The sequence below is a fragment of the Puntigrus tetrazona genome, chromosome 18, assembly GCF_018831695.1.
Source record: "Puntigrus tetrazona isolate hp1 chromosome 18, ASM1883169v1, whole genome shotgun sequence".
Taxonomy (NCBI): Eukaryota; Metazoa; Chordata; class Actinopteri; order Cypriniformes; family Cyprinidae; genus Puntigrus; species Puntigrus tetrazona.
In genome coordinates, this window is record NC_056716.1 from 8629434 (window position 1) to 8651758 (window position 22325).

Sequence of the window (22325 nt, forward strand, 5' to 3'; positions counted from 1 at the left end):
TCTTGCAAAGTAGGCAAGCTTTTGCAAAATAGGCTGCTTTTTAGAATATTCAGTTTAACATACAATTAAAATTAAAATTACTTAACTATATATACATACATACATACTATATAGTTAATTAATCAAAGCACAAAATGAAGTGTCCTTGCTAGAAATTGCAATCTCATTGCATTCGCAGATGAGGCAAGAATGGCACAGAGCTAGGTTGGCACCACTGAGCTACTATGCCTAATGTGGCAGACAGTTACAGTACATCAGAACTCTAAAACACAACTTGCCAGGTGAGTTCTAAAACTCTCAGAAAGGTCCTGGTAGGAGAAAATGAAAGGAAAGAAAGAAAACCAGGAAGGAAGAAGCCAATTCTGGGGCCAAAGACAAAGAATGAAACAGCATGGAGTAAGCTGGATGATGACTTGGAACTAATGCTCACAAATAATTTCCTGAAAGGAACTCAAAAGAGCAACATTTGTCTCTTTTGTAAGATCATCTATAATGAATGCCTTCAGAGATTTGGTGAAGCAAGGAGAAAGACACCAAAGCCCAAAGCCGTGAGCAGAAGCTTGTAAAAGAGTGAAGAGCTCAGCAAAAGGCAGGGGAGAAAGACAGCAAAATGTGAGAAGAAGGTTGTAAAGTCCTGTGGAATCAAATCAAGAGTCAGCTGGCTTAACTTAGAAAAGCAATGCACATTAGAAAGCGGAAGATGATGAAAGAGAGCCAGCATTTAAGATTCATAAAGACCCTTTCAAGGATGCAAGAGACTGCTTGAATATCGTTGAGTGGTTTGTTGGCAATGCAAAAAGAAGACCTTGGGGTGTATATAAGAAAACATTTTACTCAGCACAGGTAGTCAGCATCCTCTGTCTCCTGGTCATTTGCCACAACCAGCTTTTCCAACAACACCTTTTGACCCAGGTTTCGTAGGGTGTTCAAAGCATGCCACAACAATCTGGGACAAGATCTAGCCAACAAAAAAGAACATGAAGGGTCATCATGTTGATTGGCTTTATTTGGAGAACACCCATGGCTCTGTCCCACATCAGTTGATTGATTTTGCCCCGGACTTCTTCTATGTGCCTGCAGGTGTTATAAACATTAGCTGTTTTGCAAATTTGAAGATCTGCCATTCATTATGTGATTACTCAACCAGCTGGTAGAAACTTGGCAAGGGAATAGTTTTGCGGTGCTCAATATACTACATTCTATTTACAGTAGCCTTTGGGATCATTTTGATCTAAGTAAGGACCATGGGGAGCATGAAATAGTGCAGGACTTTTGGGGATGGATGCTTCATGGACAAACTTCATGGACAATCACAATCCTGCTCCAGACAGCAGCTTGTACAGCATGGCTAATCAAGAGGCTGGAGGAGCTGCTGAGCTGGGACATAATGAGAATCAACACAGTCAGGTTTGTGCTCTTTCAATCTGGAAGGGCAGATGAGTGGGTACAATTTCTTTACAAGGAAAGGGGGAAAATTTCATTGCTCTCTGAGCAACCTATAAGACGCCAGCACACATCCATCCTACAATGCTAAAAATAATGATGTATTTCTGCACAGGCCCTCCTGACGATAGCTTTCCTAGCATGTGCTAGTAAGTGAGTTGAAACTAAAAAGTAAATAGTTTCATGAAATTGACATTGTCACCCCATAGAATAGAGGGGTGGGGTCAGAGGAGCTCATTAGCATTTAAAGCAACACACACTAAAATGTTTTGATGAAAACAAAGCTGATTTTAAAAGGGTAAAAAATAAATAAACTACTACTGAAAATCATGTCATAGGCATTTTATTATGACCCTAAAGAATCGTATCAACCTGTGGGAATACAATGACACCTTTTAAAGAAAAAAATAAAAGTTAATATACAGAAACACAAATAGAAAATAAAATCGTTATCAAATACTCCTGAAACTGCCACAGAAGCAGACTGACACAGGGGTAAGTAAGATATAACAATGTTTATTTAAAGCACAGATGAGATATGAGCAATGAGGCAATGGATAAAGGTGAGTCCAGATTTTAGCAGATTGGTATGTAGAATGATGAGAGAGTATGTGACTGGATTCTTTGTATCTTGAAGCATTCTGGGAATCGTTGCAGCACACACCACATAAACACAGATGACGACAGGAGGCTCTGGAGACACTGGAACAGAAGATAATCACAGGGTATATCAGGTAAGAATAGTAAGCAAACCCTTAGGAGAGAGATGCTGTGTCCACTTAGATTTGCAGACTGGACTCTGTGTGCAGAGTGCTGTGATCATTTATGTGGTGGTTGATTGCTGGATGAATTAGGTGCAGGTGTGACTGATTAGCACTCGAGAGTGAGGGTGTGTGCTATGATTGGGTGGTGGTGGAGCCTGGCAGATCTTTGACAGAAATATTGAGTCAATCAATATGAAATATGAAAATATATTATGAAAATATTCATTCGTAACCCCCTTTGTAATATTTAACATTTTCATAAAGTAATTATCTACACTTTTGCTCTTCTCAGTAACAAATTACAGTTATATTTCTTTTGGATAACATTTTATTTTGTGATGTCCTTTATTATGTTAAATGTTACATAATAAATTAGAAAACAATAATCAACACTATGAGCGTTGTTTACATTCAGCATGCACATGCTTTCTACAGAACCTAAAAAACATTGATTATGTTCCACGAAAACATGCACATGCGGAATGTAAACAATGCTCATTGCGTTGATTATGTTCTGGGAATAAATTATATTATTATTGATTTATTTACGCACAAAAGTATCCTCATAGCTTCGAAGTAAGTGAGTGATGTCACACTTCTGACATAAGATGAGATATAATGTGGCATTGTTGCAAGGCTACCAAATAAAATGAATGATGGGTGAGTTTTAAGATAAATTTAGTTGAGCTCTCAAAATGTGTTTTGAGAAACAAAATTGTTTTAATATAGTTTTCACGGTTAAAAATCTTTCTCTGTCCTTCTTAGTTTGTAGTGAAGTAAAATCCCTGTGAATAAAAGACTGTGGACATAAATATCACCACACTGCAGCTCACTGATGAGAAAGCATTATTGTAATGTTGCTTCAATAATTTTAATCATCATCTGCAGCTGCAGCAGCAGCTGACACCAAACGAAAGTAAACAACAACAATCCTTAAGGATGCTGGTATTTAATCATGTCTTGTGTCAGCATGCAGCTTAAACTGATTCAAATAAATTGTTTCTTTCAAAGATTCAACCTCAGAATTGTCTCACATTATAACAATCTTCATTAATTCATTGTTGGCTCAGTGAGTTGAGTTTGAGTTTAAATTAAGCCAGGAGGCCATTCTGCATGGAGTCATTTATTACAACTCCAACAATGATATGCTTGGTGTTAAATGCTAGTTCATTGTTTATTGCAAATATATTGTAAGACTAAAACTAAACCAATTTCTAATGCTACTAGAAATTCTAATGCATTTCCTTATAGGACGTACTTACACAAAATGTGGCAGTCTTGATCCTTTATTAACTTTATTAAACAGTAGTATCATTCTTGTGATTGATGGACAGACAGGTTAATGCAGGTTAAGTATCACAATTCTCAAAATTTTTAATCTGGACATTTTTGAAGGTTGGAAAAGGATCATCTGTATTAAACTAGTGAGCTACTTTGATGTATTTAATGATTCTGTAACACTATAAAGCTCATATTTATAAAACATTTATAAGGGTATTATTAAAGGGTTACTACACATAAAAAAATAAAATTGTCATTAATCAGCATGAAAAATCGAAATAATGACTTTATTCAAAAACCATTTGGACCGCAGGACACACATACTCAGTTCTGTGTTAGATTCAATGGAAAGATACACTGTTTCTGCAAATCAAAGCATAAATACATATAACATATAAGGTTTCTTATAATGCATTATGCATTCATTGTAATGCCTTAAAATAACCTTCATCCCACTTTATATCAGCTGTGTCCACTTAATATAAAGTGTAACATTCTGGACACCAACCACAATTGATATGCAAAGCCTAACTTACCGTCCACTGCCATGTTAGTCCCGTTACACATTTGTGCTTTCATTACTGAAAAAAATTGTTACCAATGACCTGTTACACATTTGTACATATACATACCATTCACTGTGTTGTTGCATGTGTGTACTTATAGAACGATCACAGGTTTAGATGCTATATACCAATGTTAACTTACACTGTAGTTACATACCATGTACACGTTTAATTACTATGTAAATACATAGATATTGGGACCAATTAATATAAAGTGGAACCATAAACGTATGTATTTTAAATATGTGTCTTCAGTAGAAAGTTTTACAGATGATTCCATCAGTTTAATTTAATTTATTGCCTAAAGCATTGCATGCTCTTTACAAAGATATCCATTACCAGGAACACAGCTGTTTAAACAGTACATACAATACAATCATTGAATGAGGCTCTAATCTTAGAGACCAGAACCATTTTATACTCAAGTGCTTTCTGCTAAACCACCAGCAGAGACTGTGCACTTCACACACACACACACACACACACACATACACAAACACACTCCTGCTGTTGTGTTATCACTGAAGTGTGACAGACAGCACTTGGCAATTGACATGCACACTTGATGTTATCTGGCAAGGAGGCGTGGCAGTACCTTGACTGATGAGAGAATGTCACTCATGCTTTGTTTATCTGTGCTGGTGGGAACTGTAGTGGCTAAAAAGATCTCTCTTCCATGATATACCAGTTCATCGACTAAATAGTAATCAGACAGAGTATGCGCATGTATTGCCAGAATGCAAGACATGACAGGAAGAGAGTAACTGGAGAGTTGCTAATTACGGCATGTCACATTGGCGTTTACTGAAAAGTAATGCAGCCTGCAGTCACAATAACAATTTTTTTCTGGTATTATTTATTTAGCTGAAACTAATATATTTAACTTTTGGTCCCCGTAATGTTTTACAAATAAACAGCATTGACCTTGCACCTCTGTATGGATAAATGTGGATTGCAGCACTGCCTAAAAAATCACATCCAAAAATGTTGTCATCTGAGCAGGTGCCATATTTTTCCTTTTTTTATAGCTTTGCTGAATTTTACTGCTGCTGTTGACACGGTTAACCACAAGATCTTCCTGTCAACCTTTTGCAACAAGGCTTCTCAGGATCCACACTATAGTGGTAAGTATCTTAGATGAGGGAGGTGTCCAAGTTGCAACATCTAGCTACTGAGTTTTAAGGTTCTTGGACCAATTCTCTTCTCTGTCTACATGGCATAAATAGCTTCTTTTTCTTTCAGAAACATGGCTTCTCATATCACTGCTATGCTGATGATGCTATGTTCTACATCCAGTTCCATTCTGATGATCCACTGATAGCTGCTCACGTCTAAGCATGTGCAACAAACATTTCCTGCTAGATGAAGGATTATTACTGTCAATTTAACCTTGCCCAGACAAAATTGCTTGTGGTTTCAGCCAGCCCATCACTTCATCATAGTTTCTCTATAAGACCATTGAAGTTCTGATTGATGTTCAGCTGACGTTCACATACTACATTGTTAGAACTGCCAGGTACTGTAGATTTGCCTTATACTACATTAGGAGATTACCGCACTTTCTTTTTGGGAATATTCTACATGAACTCTTGGTTCAAGCTCTCGTTCTGTCCAGTCTGTATTATTGCAGTGGTTTCTTGGAAGGTCTGGCAGCCATTTCTATCAAACCTCTACAACTAAACCAGAATTAATGTGACTTCAAACTTCACAAGAACCCCTGGCTCTGCACCCATTTACCTAAATTCACTGTTTCAGACTTGTGTACCTTCCAGAAACTTGTGCTCTGCAAGCAAACAGTGCACTATAGTTTAGTATACAAAATCACTTTCACAGACTTTCACCTTAACTGTTCCCTGCAGGTGGAATGATTTGCCCAACTCAATCTAAGCAATCGAGTCTTTAGCCATCTTTTTTTATAAATTTTTTGTTGGTTTGATTGTTTCTATTGTTGTCATTTGTAAGTAACTCTTGATTAAAACATCTATTAAATGACTACATGTAAATATATGTGCAAATTTCAAGCTCTTGTTCTGACATATTGGAAACAATGATATTATTAAATACATAATGTAACAAAAATTACACGTTGTTGGCATTATATATATCAGTTGCTAGTGTGATATGGTAAACATGTTTTATAATATAAAATAAACTTACATTACCGATAGAGAGCTTAATTACAAGGCTATCTATAAGTTCATTAAAATATACTTAACTAAGATGCTTTCTTTTTGCACTCTTTTATTAGTAGTTCCTTACAACAATGCTTTTAACCAATCAATCAATCGATCAATCGATCAAACACTAATAACAGATTACAGCTGACATCAAGTTGATAACTTGAATTGGCTTTGTTAGTGATGTTTCAAATTGATCCAATTGAACATGTCCTTAAAGTACTTTAAACTCACAAACACATTTATCTCAGTATTTCTGGCTACACAAAATAAGCTTTTAATTAATAGCTCTTGAGTCTGATAACCTTCACACAATCATTAACAAACAGGATGGAGGGCTGTGATTAGCTGCACAATGGCGCAGTCACATTCTTAGCTTCCTAAGGTTCACTCCATTGTATAAATATATGCCTTGCTGATTCAGATTCACCACCTGGTTATAGCTTTCCTCCACAGCATGGTTTTTTGTAGTAAGTGGACTGTTGTTTGAGAGGGTAATGTCTGATGCTCCAAAGTTTCTTGTCCAGCGGCTTTTTGCCTGTCTGCTTCACTGGGTCCTGTCAATAGAACCATTGCAGAAAGAGTCTCTGTGTGTGTTTGTTTTGTCCTTCAGTCTGCTCGACCATCACTGGCTGTGATCAGTCAAGGTCAAATGTGAAGGTTTTTGTAAAACATGGTGATATGCAAGAGTGATGTCCTTATTTGTTAAGGTGATGGCAAATGTGTGTGTGTGTGCATAACAGAAGGTATTTTAAAAGACTTACTGAAGTTGAGGTTTGGCCCACTGCAGGTGGCAGCTGAAACGCACATATGCACTAAACTTAGAAATATGCCCAAAATCAAAGCACCAGACTGTTGTCTTTAATTGGGCAGCAGATGTGTGTATGGTTGTGGTCACCATGATTGTACTAAACCTTGGATATGTTAAACCGACCCAGGGCATTAGCAAACTAAGCGCCCTGTGGCCACCTGAGGGCCCCCGAGAGTAGCCTACAGAAAATTAAATTTTATTTATTCAATTTGTGACACATTATGTTGATGGGCAATGGTAATCATATGAAATCACAATATTAAATAGCTACATAAGCTATACACCTCTTTTTATTTTTTCCATGTCACTTCGAGTTATTTTTCTGAGCTTGTCTCTCTCTAGCTCAGAGCCGGCTAAAACGTAGCACGTCAAAGGCTTAAATCGGTCACATTGTGGGGGGTCTCAAAAACATGGGGATTTTGTGGGAGGGCCATCGTTAGATAACTGTGGTCATTCCGTTATTTACATTGAACTGTATAGAGACAGAACTTAGCCTACCTTTTTGGGTGCTGTTATATTCCAATATCATTATGCCTCAATTAGCTAAATATAGATCAAGAGATGTTGTTTTTACAGACGCTCTCTACTATTTAAAATTTATTACAAAACCATACAACTTGTAATACAATTACTACTTTGATTAATATTTATGTTCTGTGAATGCATTGCCTGCTGGTTAAGTGCAAATTAACACCTGACCACACTTGTAAGTTTGCAACTGCTACAATAAAGTAAAAACATAGAAGGCAAACAATATAATGTAAGTAACACTACAACAAAAAATTTATCTTGGGTGTGTTATATTTGTATAAATAAACAAGCTTTTGTCATTTTGGTGGCACTGAGGGGCCCCAAATAAAATTCTACTGAGGGCCCCATAAAGGCTTGGGCCTGCCCTTTTCCAAACTACCATAATTTGTTGCTCACAGAATAACATTAATGTCTAAGAAATATTGCCTCTTTCTGTGTCCTTAAAATCTGATTGGAAGAAGAATGCTGCTGCTGATACAGGAATATGTTCAACATATGTGCAAAACAATGGTCATCATAAGGCTGCGTTTCAACTGTTCTTTCAGTGCCAGTGTTGCGCATGTAAGTGCGAGACTTTTATTGCACTTTGTATTTTACTGCACAGTTTATTAAAACAGAATCATAAAAAGACAGTTTATTTTTACAATAATTGTTTATTAAACCTAAATAATTTGTGACATATTTTTAAAACGTTCCATTTCTGTTTTGTTATAATCACAACTAACCCCTCTCCCAATCATAAATAAATAAACAAAATAATACAAATAAAATCAGAATAATATAAAGAAAAACAAAAAAATAGGTGACAGATTTTCACTTCATTCATGAAAGATATCAGGCATGGTTATGATTGAGGCAATGCACATTCTTAAGCCCCAGTAATTATGCAATTAAAACATATATACACAATTGTCAATATTTTAATAAAAATCCTCACATACTGTCATTGGATATAGGAGAAGAGTCTGTTGGGATGAATTCCCATTTTTGTGTCTCATATGAAGTCTCAGCTTTCTAATGCTTTGAACGTATTGCCAAATACATGATGATTTAAATGTTGATGTTATGAAAATGGACTTTGAAGACCCTAAGGATTTTTATAAGTTGTAAGATATTTTTATTTTAGTTTATTAATTTATTAAAAAATCAAACAAGCAAACAAAGACATTAGTATGTTTGGCAAAAAATAAACAAGGCAGTCCAAGGGTATCTGGCTTGATTTGAACCACATTAAAGGACGATTACAACTACTGATCCAAAATTACAAGATGTATCACATGTTTGAATGGCTTCTTGTAGACCTCCAACATTCCAAAACCCAGAAGAATAAATAACAGACATTAGATTTTGTTTTGACTCAAACTCGTTTTACTTCATTTGACAGAATGTTGATAAACTAAAACAGATAATCACTCATCCAGTCATTTATCAATACATTCAAATTAAATAAATTAATCATTATGTAAAAAACACTGCCTGATTTACCCTCCTTCCTTCTCCCACACGGTCATTTCAGTGCTGTTTTAATGTTTTTCCCATACATGCCATTTTACAGTTTTGGATGGATTACAAAAAAATAAATAAAAAAAGTACCTGAACAAATTGCTAATGTATCAACATGCATAGTTGTGTCATATTCATACACTTATTTACAATTACCTGCATGAAAGAGTGCTTTTCCCTTTTTCCTGCTTTGTTTTGCTTCTTTATTTGGCTTTTGTTCTATTTTTGCAAAGATGGAAAGGTTGCTTGATGCAGTTCAAAGGACACACAGGACATGCATGTGAAAGAGAGTGAATGAAACCTTCAAACCAAAAGCCAAACCCCTAAGAGCACTGATATAGAGGATTCTGCCTCCTTGTCTGGAACATGTCAACCAGAACAACACATACCATCTCCAATCATCGTAGAAGACATATGGACAAGGGCTTCCTTTCTGTGATCTGCTAGACCCTGGATTGTAAGGTATTGCTCTAACTAGTATTAGCATATAAAACATACTCAAAAAGGACAATATGGCTCTATGTCTCCAAAAGTAGGATAAATGAAGATTTCATAGAGATACAGTTTACATATATCCCAGAGAACAAATAGTCTAGAAGATTGCATTAGAGTGCAGCACATTTGTATATGGAAGACACTGATTAACAAACCCTTGAGATAATGCTGTAACATTAGTCAATGGCAAATTCCACAAGGGGTTTAATTATTGCAAAAAGCAAAGCCAATGTTTTGCTTTTTTATTGACAGGCTTTATGATGAACATGCAATTCATCTCAACCTCTTTTCACCTCAACATTTCCTCAACCTTTCCTTACCAGATTTACAATAATTTGCCAGTCTCCATGGGAGAATCAAAGGTTGTATGTTTGTAAAGGGGCATGGTGATGTGATATCCAATAAAACTTATTGGTGGCATGGGTCACTCCAGTCAAGTGGTGTTCCAAACCAGTGACACAATGGCTGTTTCTCAGCTTACATTGCCCTTAGGATATGACCTGCACCCATCTATACCTCATCAAAGCCAGACTACAGACCTCTGTGTAATATACACTTTTAACACTAAAATTGGAATAATGGGAAAACACTAATTAACCTTGGCTGAAAGAGCGGGCCCCTGGAGAGACAGCTTTACAACAGGAGCAATGATTTTTAATTGTGCCCAAGCGTCAGTGCTTAAAAAATGAAAATTATAGCTTGACCTCTGGTGGCTGAAAATATGCTAGATTTCATTAGTTTCTTTAGGATGAGATTGGTCTCCATAGGGGGTTGGTGTTTACAAAGATGCACAGCAACTAGTATTCTGGACCAGGCGTTCTGGAATGAGCTGTGCTTTGCATTTTGTAATTTGGAAAAGAAAACATTTTATATTGTGACTTCTCCTTTGGCGTAAAGAGTAGGATGACTCTTTACAGCATAAGACATCCTCCTTTTTATGTTAAAGGAAAAGTTGAATCTCTCAATGAGCAGGCACTGAGAACATCAACGGAATTAAGGTGTCAGGCTGCTTACTGAAATGGCACAAGCTGAAATCCACCTGTCTCCAGTCCCCAGACAATTTATCACTTACTTCATTTTACTTTTTATTTGCTTCTTGATATTTTGAGAGAAGCCCTCCTAAAAAGAATCATCCAATTATACTTCCTGGAAAAAGCTTGTACCTCTTTGAGACAGACATAGAAGGATGAGCATTTACATTTGCTTACATTAAGCATTTAGATGATTACTGCTTCAGTTTCTTAAAGCTTCTGGATGATTTATCCCATCTTCCCATCTTTAAAGGGTTAACAGCCTCAAAGATTGAGTGCTCTTTTTTGAATTCCGTTTGGCTAACTTGGGTTTCTACTCAGCAGTCATGATTTCAGCAACATATCAATATATCAAAAACAGAAAAGTTAGCAGGTCTTGGGCCTGGTATAAAACAGGAAAACAGGTTCAATTAGTCATTAAGTGGTCTGTGCCCTGTTCACAAAGTTCTGCACATCCCTACTGAGTGTCTACTTACTATATACATTGTTTTTTTGTTGTATTTACTTGTTTCATTTAACATATACATAAGTTTTGAGGGTGTTCATTAAGACAAGAGATTTGGAAGGATCCATCACCATGGAGCAGTTGGTACTACATAATGGTCTGCATGAGTAATCACTTTGACCCCCTGAAGCAGGCCATAATCTTTACAGTTCAAACTACAACTTATAAAGGCTTATTACAGAAAATCAATTTCTCAAACAAACATGGCATGAGAATGTTTGTGTATGACTGAAGCATATACAATTAACATCAGATCACATTCCTGCAAACTGAAACGTATCTCTAACTGATTAACCTGATGATATCTGCTAATCATCTTATAGATCACAGTTGTGTAAAATAAGATGATAACCCAAGCTTACAATGTCACATTAATCCAAAATGCTAGACGGTATTGCACAATATGGTAATACTGTGCGAGCTGTGATTGGAGTCACAGTCTACTGTTTCAAGTGCTAAAAATCAGCTCCGTTGTTACGAATAATCAATGATTTTAATCCTTAAAGGCACTGGCATAGGTAAAACGGTGAGGTTTTTCCTTTCTATTTTCTGCATGCTCAGAGAGAGAGGGGAAAAAAGCAACTTTATTTTTTTGGAACCCCTGAACCAAACTGGTGCAATTTTGGAGACTCTTACAATATCTCTTATGTCTTGCCTGTCATTGGGAAAGCCCTTATTATCTTGACCCCTCTTTTCTACATAAAAGAAAAAAAAAACTTCTCGGCCTGATTCCCCCACTTGCTCTTGCTTTCCTGGCTGGAGATTAATGAGCTGCTCTGGCCTGACAGCTTGCATGTCTGTGAAGGAGAGAGGAGTGGCCCGATGCTTGATTAAATGGAAGGGCTGTGCATGTTTGTGTATGAGTGTGCAATGGAGTGATCTGGGCTCGTGCAGTGATAGAGAGAGCATGGGGTGGGGATATTTAGATGTATAGTCCAATCTGAATTTGGACAATACATCTAGAATCCCTTCCCTGGCATCAGGATATCCATCATTTTAATCTACTTCTTATACTAACAGCCTATTGTTTGCACAGTGAACAATACCATTATGTAGCCTGTCTGTTTACGTGATGTTTAGCTACAGTGCCACATTATATACATACATAGCATAGCACTTTGAAAGCAATACTAAATATTAGTAATAAAATTTTAATAATAAAATAATAAAATTTTCCCCTTTTCTTTTTTTTTTGAAAGCATGTTTCATTTTTTGTTCACTTGGTAATCAAAAAAATAACTTAAACATTACTAGTGATGTCGTAGAGTTACAGATAATTTAGCTATTATAGGTGACCATAAGATAAAATATATATAAATGTAAAAAATAAATCTTTAGAAATTATTTAATAAATGCCATAATGATAGAATTCAAGCTGGACTGATTTTATGGTATTTTTTCACGCCACTCAAATGAAAACAGTATGTGTAAAATGATATGAACTGTCATGTATTGTAATCATCATAAGAATATGGATCTTTTGTAAATCAAAAATTGGGCTGTATTAATCATGTCCGGTATAGTAAGGTACAGGTGTGAATCATGGATGTTTTTTCGTGATGTAGAATGGTCAAAGCTGTGAATTAGAACACCTCCAGTTTGTTGATTCCCTGCAGTCCATTGTGGAGACCGAACATTCACTCTCAAAGCAAACTAGCTGGCACTAGCAAGTGACTCATTGAGATGTATAAATTCCTTGTGACACAAGAAAAATAGATGGCTTTTGGCAAGCTGCCCCACACCATTTTGTGTGCTACTGGTTAATTGGAATGCCCCACTTCACATTTCCCTATGTGCTGTTAGGAGAGCTACATGAAATCTAGAATGCAGTTTTGCCTTTGACCAATCTTTTCAGTACTCTTTCAGCTATGCATCAGCATGCAGATAGCTACTGGTAATAGTTTACATTATATACACAACCAAAACTTTTTCCAATCTCCTCCATCATTTAAGTAAGCTGTGGTCCCAGCCAAAGCATCATCAGTTCAGTCGAAGTGTATATTCGTGTGGTGTGTGTGGACATGCTAGTGGATTGGCTGGGTTGGTCTTTGAAAGATATGCAATTCACAAAAAGGAAGGAGAAGGTGTTGGTGACGATGAAGGTCCTTGGAAAGTTGTCTACGTGTTTGCGTGCACTTCATGCGTCTTCAAACACACCACGTCTGCAGAAACCAGCCAAGTTTTTTTTGTAATGCTCGTGTACACTCCAACCTAATTCTTTACAAAATTGGGCTCCGTTGCTTAAACTCAGAAAGGCAAGGATGGTCATCCATTCCCCAGCACTGGCCACTGTCCCAGAGATGAGTGAATTCAGATTGTTTTTGGAGGATTCTCCTCCAGGAGGTCCAAAATCACCCACATCCTGCTAATGCAGGGTAATGGGTCAGTCATAGGGTAATAGAGGGCCACACAAAAGCTCTTTTATTTTTTTCACATGCAAAAGGATGAGAGTTAAGAAAAAAAGAAAGAAAGAAAGAAAGGAAAACTCCAAAAGTTAAGGTGTCCGTATCATACTCCTATAATAAATTAAACTGATATGTGATTATTAATATTATTATTATTATTATCCGTGCTGTCAAATGATTATATTTTTATTATGTATATATAAAAACACATGCATGTATATATTTCAGAAAAAATATTTTTAGATATTAAAATGTATTTATAATATACATTTATGAATATAAATCTAGACATACAAATACATGTAAATATTTCCAAAATATATACTGTATGTGTTTGTATATATTTATATATACATAATAAATAATACATAATAAAACTTTATTTCATTATTATTACTATAATCATTATTAATCCTTTGACAGCACTAGTATATGCTTGTTTGGTGCCTTCCTTTTTGCGATCGCGTTTCCCCTTCTGGGGCCCCCTCTATCGTCAGGCCCTTAAGTCATCCCAACTTGAGTTCTGAGTTAGAATCCCACTATAATTGTATGGTTTGAAGGAGAGCTGAAGGAAATAAACATAGAGAAGGGGAGGCAGAAGGATGTTGGAAGAATTCCCTCTGGGACAGCACAATGGCCGCTACTTATACACTTGTATTGATGCTCGACAGGATTGAATGTTTAGACTCCTCCCAAACCTAGGTTTGGACAATCATAGAGTGATCATTAGATGTGTACATGGTGCAAATATTTACTGTCAGAAATAAAACTACCGTTACTTTGCTTGACAGAGAACTAGTTCATTTTCACTTCCAAGTTTTGCTCCAATTTGCTGTATTGCTATAGATTCACAAGCTTTAATGAAACTATCAGATACATAAATAACATTGGGATTGATAGGAAAAAAATGAAGGAGAAAAAAATTAATAAAATAAGAATTCTTGCCAGTTTCTAATTAACTAACAAAGTAATTGAAGTATAGCCTATACCAGCTCGCGATAATTACAATATTGGGAGAAAGTCAACTACAAAGATGCTGAGTGTGGCCCCCTCGCGAAGCAATGTCTGCTGATCACTAATCGCAACATGCACTGTTTTTTTGTTGTTGTTTTTTTTTCCTTTTCACCTGCACAGAAAGAGTGTTTCCAACAGCAGAATAACATCCTTTCCGCAAGACTGGCCATTTTCAGCTTTAAGGTTTGCTGTCACGTTTCCATTCTTTCTTCCATTTGATATGTTTATTTGTAGAAAAAAAGAAGCTGCAGGTGCAGCTGAAGAAAAAGGAATCTTATCAAAGGACTCGGCTCCTTAAGAACAGTGCCAGGGAAGAAGGGAATTATGGATGCGATTCTCGTTGCATCGTCTTCAGAGAGTTTGAGGTCTTGTGCTTTGCGGAAGGCCTTGTGCTGAGAGTCGTCTCATCAACTGCCACCAGGATATCTGCAGCAGGGGAAAGTAAGGAGAGTAAAAAGAAGGAAGAAGAGAGGAAGAGACATAGATGAGTAATTGTGTGCGTGGGACACATGAGACACTCTATGGAGTGAGATTGCCAGTGATGTAAAATGAGTCACGGCTGTTTAGGTTTTCGTTTGTTCAGAAGAAACCAAAAAGTAGGGTGACCACCCTGTGAGTGTGAGTGGGCCATCATCTACACCAAGATTAGGAGCGACAGCGGTCACCGCTTGGGGTAGAGCCATTTTCAGATTCAATTAAATCCACACCACTGGAGAACACTCATCAGCATTGTGATTAATGGCCACTACCTAAAATCCTTCACAAACACCTCTCAAACAAAAATCACTGTGAATGCCAAAAGCAGTTTACACATGCATTATCATTTTTATTGTGTCCTACAAAACATCTTTACACCCATCTATTGCATTTCTGCTCTAATTTTTAAAAGTACTTGTATTTCTCCATTAGTAATAGTCCTAAAATCCAATTAATTTATAGCATCAGTTTTAGATGATTGGCAGATATTTCTTTCTGATATTGAATAATGGGTAACACTATATATTGATAGTCCACTTTAGACATTCTACAGTAAGCAACTTTGCAGCTACATCAATTTATTATATATAACAATCTACTCTGAGAGTTATAGACATGTAGCTGCAAATGAATGAGAATTAGTTGGCATGTAGTTACAAAGGTATGGTAGTTAGTAGAATGTCTAAAGTGGACCTTCAGAAAAAAAAAAAATAATCGTGTTCAAAATAAATCGTACTAATGGAAAGTATCCAAAATGAACACTAAAAATCATATCTAAAAATCATCTAAAAAAACACAGGTGTTGCTAAGAGACATTAGGTAAACAAAGAAGATGAGCAAGACATGTTTGGTCCAATTTCAATTTAAATAATTAATTAAAATGAAATGTATACAAATAGTCTAGTCTATCTTACCATTAGGCATTTTAAACAAACAAATGAATAAACTGCGTAGTTAAAATAGTAAGCTTTAAAGCATAGCTGCGACTATAGTTCATAACAGTATTATAGTCTAAACACTGTATGCTTTGAATTCAATCATATTGCATCCAAAAGGCACGTCTGGGAATGATGAAGGCTACAGCTGGATGATTCATGCTTCTCCACACTTTCCTGCATGTGGGTGGGCCATTAAGCAAAAACTCTTATGTTTGCACTGCATGTACAGTAACTGCTACTTTAAGAAAACAAGCTTTTAGTGTACAAAAAAAGTCCCATACGAATCAATCAAGTTGCAAGAGGGTATGAATGAATGCGTGCAACACACACCGGTTTGTTAATCTCCTGTCTGGTTTGAACAGCCCCACAGTATAATAATCACCGGCTGCTTTATACACAGGAGTACACATACGTTTTTTCAGCCTGGTTTTCATAAGAGCACCAGGAGATTTGGTTGATCATCCTACACACAGTGAAAACCCATGCTGGATTTAGCATTACTAATTAAATAGCAATTAAAATTTTACATTGTGCTTTGAAAACAAAAGGGAACAGCTTATGTTTTTGTTTAATGTCAAATAGAAATTGTATGTAGTATCACAGTTTGTTTTTGCTGAATGTTCGTTAACAGCTGTCAACCATGTTTTAGTTGCATATGCACACCTGTGTACCACTTACAAGATATGCACACTTCTACTCCAGTGGAGGGCCAGAGTCCTGCAAAGTTTAGGTGCAACTCTAATTAAACACACCTGATACGGCTAATCAAGTAATTTAGACATATTTGAAAACTGCATGGTATGTGTGGTTGAGCAAAGTTGACACTCGATCTAATCTATCAGCATCCACTGAGAGCTGCATGTTACTGCTGCCTGTCTCTCATTCTGAATGTGGGTCTGCATGCCAAGCAACACAATCAAAATGTTTATCATAAAAAATCTGGTATTGCTTATAGCGTGTCTTAAAAGCGAATAAAATGGCAATAATGTGAAGTGTCTGAAAATCTGCAAAACAAAACAAAACATACCTTAAAATAAGTGACCAAAGTTTCAAATAACCAAATGTCAACTTTATATGGCTCAACGTGACGTCAAGTATTTATACAGATTTTTTTATTTCACATATGGTAGCTTGCTAACCACTAGCTAGTGTTATTTCATATGAAAAAAAATATTGTTGTTTAATTTAGTACTTTTTTGGAACATATTCCATAAAACTAGGACTGAACTGTTGACTCAGACATCAGTACAATTTAACCACCTTCAACTGACAGCCTTTGCATAGGAGCCTGTTTTTCTGCCTAAAAATGCCATTTATTTTGACCATTCAGTAGGATATGAGACAAAGCCCAGTAGTGGACAATTGTTTTGTTCGGTGAAAGTAGACAATGAGTTTCAATGGCACTTAAGAACCACAGAAGGTTATGTCTGTCCTTCTCTAACAGATGCACCATTATATCCCAGTGTCAAAGGTAACCAACAGTTCTAATCACCCATGTTATCCACAGGGAAAACGTTTAAATGTATCTCTTCAAAGTTAGAAACGAGCTGAGGTTAGCGAACTTCTTTTAGCCCTAATGCTTTTGTGAACATGCATATCTCAGAGCAGGCCCAGATCTGAAACTTAATATGAGGCGTTCAAAATAGCTTCCATGTACAGAGTGTATTCATCTACAGAGGTATCTATGTAACACTGAACTCAGTTAGTGTCCTCTGTGACTACAAATTCAAGCTTTTCAATGTGACCCATGGACAGGATATTACCATTAAAGTGGGAATTTTGTTTTTATCACTAGCAATGAAGAGTGCAGTGTAATGGAGGAGATGGCTCTCTGAGAAGCTTCTAACGCAGGTGCTAGCATCTGAGCTTGCTGTCTCATCAATAATTGACAGCATAAAACCAATCAGAACAATTTGCCCCCACAAAGCGAAGTGCTAGAGCAGGCTGGAGGTTCTTAATCATTAATGAGGCAATTAGCTGAAACTGTTACACCTGGCCTGAGTCGTTTGCGGAGTGGCCGCTTGTCTGACGCTACACCAGAGGACTCTGGGATATCAACTGACTGGAGTCCTAGCGGGGTCATCTATTGACAAGAAAAGTGGCGCCTGATACCTCTACAAAACATTTCCCTTAAGTCAATTGTATGCTTTTTACCAGATTTGGGAAGAGAGACAGTCTTGCAGAGAATATTATGCATCTTGGTGATGCTTTAAAATGAATCAATGGAGGGACTATTTTTGTCGACAGACAAAGCATTGATCTAAGACTAATGTAACTGCACTGAAACATGTTAAACCTATAAAAAATAGTAATTAATAATAAATAAATTAGAGTAACTTTAATTACGAATAAATATAATTATCAAATATTTACATGTATATAATTATATTAATATATTTTATATAAATATAAATTTAAAATGCATTACTTCTAGCATTACTTCGGTCCTTTACTGTCTCCCAACATGGGTCACTCCACAAAGCATGTGCCTTTTCCATTTGGAATAATAATATAAAAAAAGATACATAATTAAAAAAAAGATAGATCAATCGATATTTTTTTTTTTCTTGTTTTAAATTCCTATAGCATCTATGTGCTTAAATAAATTTTATTTGTCAGACTTGACTGCCAGTGTAAATTTTATGAGAACTGTCTTTGGGTTATGGTATACACAGTTATTATAGAACATTTCAAGGGCCCTCTGGCACACATGGGCTGTGTGGCCATCTATAGTATATTATGTATACAGTATGACAGCCCTGCAACTACAGCCATCCTTAGGCTCAAGTCCAGAGTGTTCTTACTGGTGTTTTTGTGCAAATTTTTAAATGCATGTTCAAGCATATAAATACGTTTTCAACTTAAATTCCAAAACATTTCAGAAAAAAAAGTCATTGGTCAATTTGAAAGGGGTAGTCCCTGCGATCACCATGAACGGATGCACCGCACCTCCAATGCAAATAGACAGTTTCAAATGCTCTTGTAGAGCACACACCCGGAAAAAGAAAAAAAGTGTGTGAAACAAGATATTTTGAATGTGCGACCAAAAGCACTTGCACATTTTACACGTCCCAGGTGCTTGCTGCTCACTTTTAGGAGCTCTAAACAAAGTAATGTTCATGTTATCGCAGAGTTTCGGAGCTTTGCACCCAAATGATACAAGGAAGTAGCTGAATGTTCAATGGAAGAGAAGTATTGAGTTGTCTGGAAAATTACAGATGACCTTCTGTTAGAATGACACTTTCTCTGGGTGTAGTTTTAATTCTGCCATACTGGAGACTGTGTGTGGGTGAAAAGCACTTCATGCCCTTAGAATTTAAGATTTTCTTCTAACGCTTTAGTTTCAGTGAACTTCGACAGAACATCCCCCCCTGTGAATAAAATAATCCAACACCCAATGCACTTTGAAGAAATATATGGCGGCGGTGTTTGTGAGTGTTTTGTGGTTCATGTGGACACAAATGTGTATAATGTGTGCAACAATGTAAAAATAGTTTATGAGGACACTTGCTGTGTCCCCATAAAATAAAAGGCTTAAAAAAAAAAAAAAAAAAAAACCTAAACAGTGTTTTATGAAATTCAAAATTGCCAGTAGTTTTCTGTAAGGGTTTAGGTATAGGGTGACGGAAAATATGGTATATACAGTATAAAAACCATTACGCCTATGTAATGTAGGGGTCCCCCTAAACCACAAATGCAAGTATGTATGTGTATGTGTGTGTGTGTGTGTGTGTGTGTGCATACATTGATGTACAGTAATATAAAATGTATTTGGACACTTGAGCAATATTGCTAAATATGGCAAGTTTCAAGAAAAGAGGGAACCCTGCACTTATTTTCTTCCTGCTTTTAAAAGTAAGGTTCTCGAGACGTCTACTGCTGTTCCTTATCCGCACAGCCTGTGACTGTTGCTTTAGAGACAGATTGCTCAATCAGAACCACATATTAATAGAATTCTCCATATTAAGTGCTGGTTGGTCTGCTAGTGCAATCCATCCATAACTTACAATTTTGTTGAACATTATTATTTTATGTAGTATGTATCATTTTTGAAAATATATCTATATGACCACATGAATTCAAAGGTTTTTGGTCACAGTTTCTATATTTCATAATGAAACTAAGTTCACCTTAATTTCCCATGTTAGATTCTAGTAAATGTGTCAGTGGACACATGAGTCACATATGATTCAGCCACAATCCGACCGTTTGTGAAATGCAATTCTCATCAAGGAAACACTCAAATGTCATGTTAATGTAGATACCTAACCATATGCACGAATGTGTGAACTAATTTTAGCTGAGCATGCTGTAACAAGTAAAAATGTGGCAATGTGGCATTGTTATCTTGCTCTATTTGACCAAATGTTCCCTTGAATATAGGTAAACATGCTAAAAGTACATGCTATGTATCATTTATACATGTATTTATTTATTAGAAATCAGTGCATATATATATATATATATATATATATATATATATATATATATATATATATATATATATACTAACACTAACAACAACCAAGGCCATACATTTGATTTCAGTACACCGAAAGAAAGAACGAAAGAAAGAAAGAAAGAAAGAAAGAAAGAAAGAAAGAAAGAAAGAAAGAAAGAAAAGAAAGAAAGAAAGAAAGGCACTCAAAAAAAATACACTACAAGGACTTAAAGATAAAGACAAAAAGACAGCTTGACAGATAAAGAAGCAAAAGACAAAAAGTGTGTGTGTGTGTTATGGTAACCCTCGAAGAGGAGACAGCAGTGTGTGGCTGTAATGAAACATTTATAATACGTCCTGCTCTGCTCTGCTGAGCTCACTGAACACTCACTGTAATCGCACTGGCAGGCCAAGAGGCAAGGGCAGCGTGAACATGTGTGTTAGTGTTCGTTGGAGGGAAGAGATGGAGTAAATCTCGCAGCAACAACCAATGTCAAGAAGTACTATTGCCCGACATGCAATCCTGACCTCAGCAGTCAAAGAGCTAAATCCAGAAAATCGCTGCAGTCTGTTGACAGTAAGAGTTCGAGTAAAAATATCTAGTAAATGACAAACAAATAAAATGCAACAATCTTTCTCAGCTAGAGAATTTAAATAATAATTTTTATTATTATTCATACTGTCACAATGTGTTGCAGACAGTCATAATCTGAAATAGTAATCCACAGCCGTAAATTCAAAAGGCAGATGGGAGTATACAACACAATAAACTTTAATGAGATTGGACACTGAACAAAGGAAAAGGATGAATTTAAGTACCGACACCAAACTAAATTAAAGAAATATAGATGAAACTAAATAACTAATTGTATCAGTATATCCACAAATGAGGAAAATGAACCAAGGGAGATAGGAACTAAAGAATACAAGATAAAAGTCAATTAAACTGAAAAAAAGACCTCCACCCACCCCCCTCAGAAAGCACAAACTTATGCCGCAAAAACAACGAATAAACAGATGAGAAGGGGCCTAAGAGGGGAGCGCGGAGATGTCAAAGTGATGGCAAAAGAAGCAGGCAGAGAAATGGCATTACCCAGCGATGGAGGACTGGAAGCAGAGCAAAGATCATAGCCCACTGTAGAGTCAACAGAGAGAGGAGCGTTGGTGGAAGTGAGGCTGACGACACCAGATAGCCAACTAATGGAGACATAACCAGTGACGGATTTGTCTAAGGTAGAGATGAAGAGTCGAAGAGCCATTGTGATACTGTTGGTCGCTTGATATAGCCGGAGCAACTGAAAACCAAGGAGGAACCAGAGGGAATGTGGAGCCAGGCAGAGCCAGAGGGACTCTGAGGGACTAGGCAAAGCCAGAGGAGAATATTGTAGTGGAGGAGCACTGCAGACTGACCTAGGTGGTGCCAGAAGGATGAGGGAACTATGTGGACCCATAGGATGAACCCACCTCCTTTGTGGAGATAAAAAAGCAAGGACCCAAGTAGGAGCAGATGGGTTTGAGGGCTAAGGTGGAGTCCTGGAACAGGAAATCATTATGTCCAAACAAAGCTGGAGACTGAAAGTCCCGTGCTAAGACAAGGCGCCCAGATGGCGTTGACTGAGAGTGAGCTGAGGGGCTGACAAGAACCAGTGGAAGCAGGGCTGAGGATCTGGCTAATTTAGGGAAAGGAGGCAGGAGAGGAAGACTGGGAGAGAAAACAGTACAGCATGTGTAGGGTGGGACCCTTGGAGACTCAGGAGACATAGGAGGTTCTGAAGATTCTGAATTTTCTGAAGTGTTGGACAGAGCCATTGGGACGACAGACAATTCTGGACTTTTTGGTTGGTGCCTTCCTCCATGCCCTCACACTCTACATGTACTCCATGGTCAGAAGCATTATTAGGGTCAGGCTCTGAGACATCGTTGTAGGGGCAGGTGACAGTGAG

The 22325-nt window shown here is 36.9% G+C and overlaps 1 protein-coding gene across 2 annotated transcripts in view; it reads right to left on the reverse strand.

The window, feature by feature from the left end:
• Window positions 1-2049: 2049 nt before the first annotated feature.
• mafa (v-maf avian musculoaponeurotic fibrosarcoma oncogene homolog a (paralog a)) overlaps window positions 2050-22325 on the reverse strand; it is a 94242-nt gene continuing 73966 nt past the window's right edge. Inside the window, exon 3 of one of the 2 annotated variants that reach the window (XM_043265121.1) lies at window positions 2050-2145. The gene's annotated coding sequence lies outside the window, so the exon portion shown is untranslated. Of the gene's footprint in view, window positions 2146-14835; window positions 14953-22325 lie in introns of those variants that run through there. The other variant, XM_043265120.1, reaches the window with a different exon arrangement.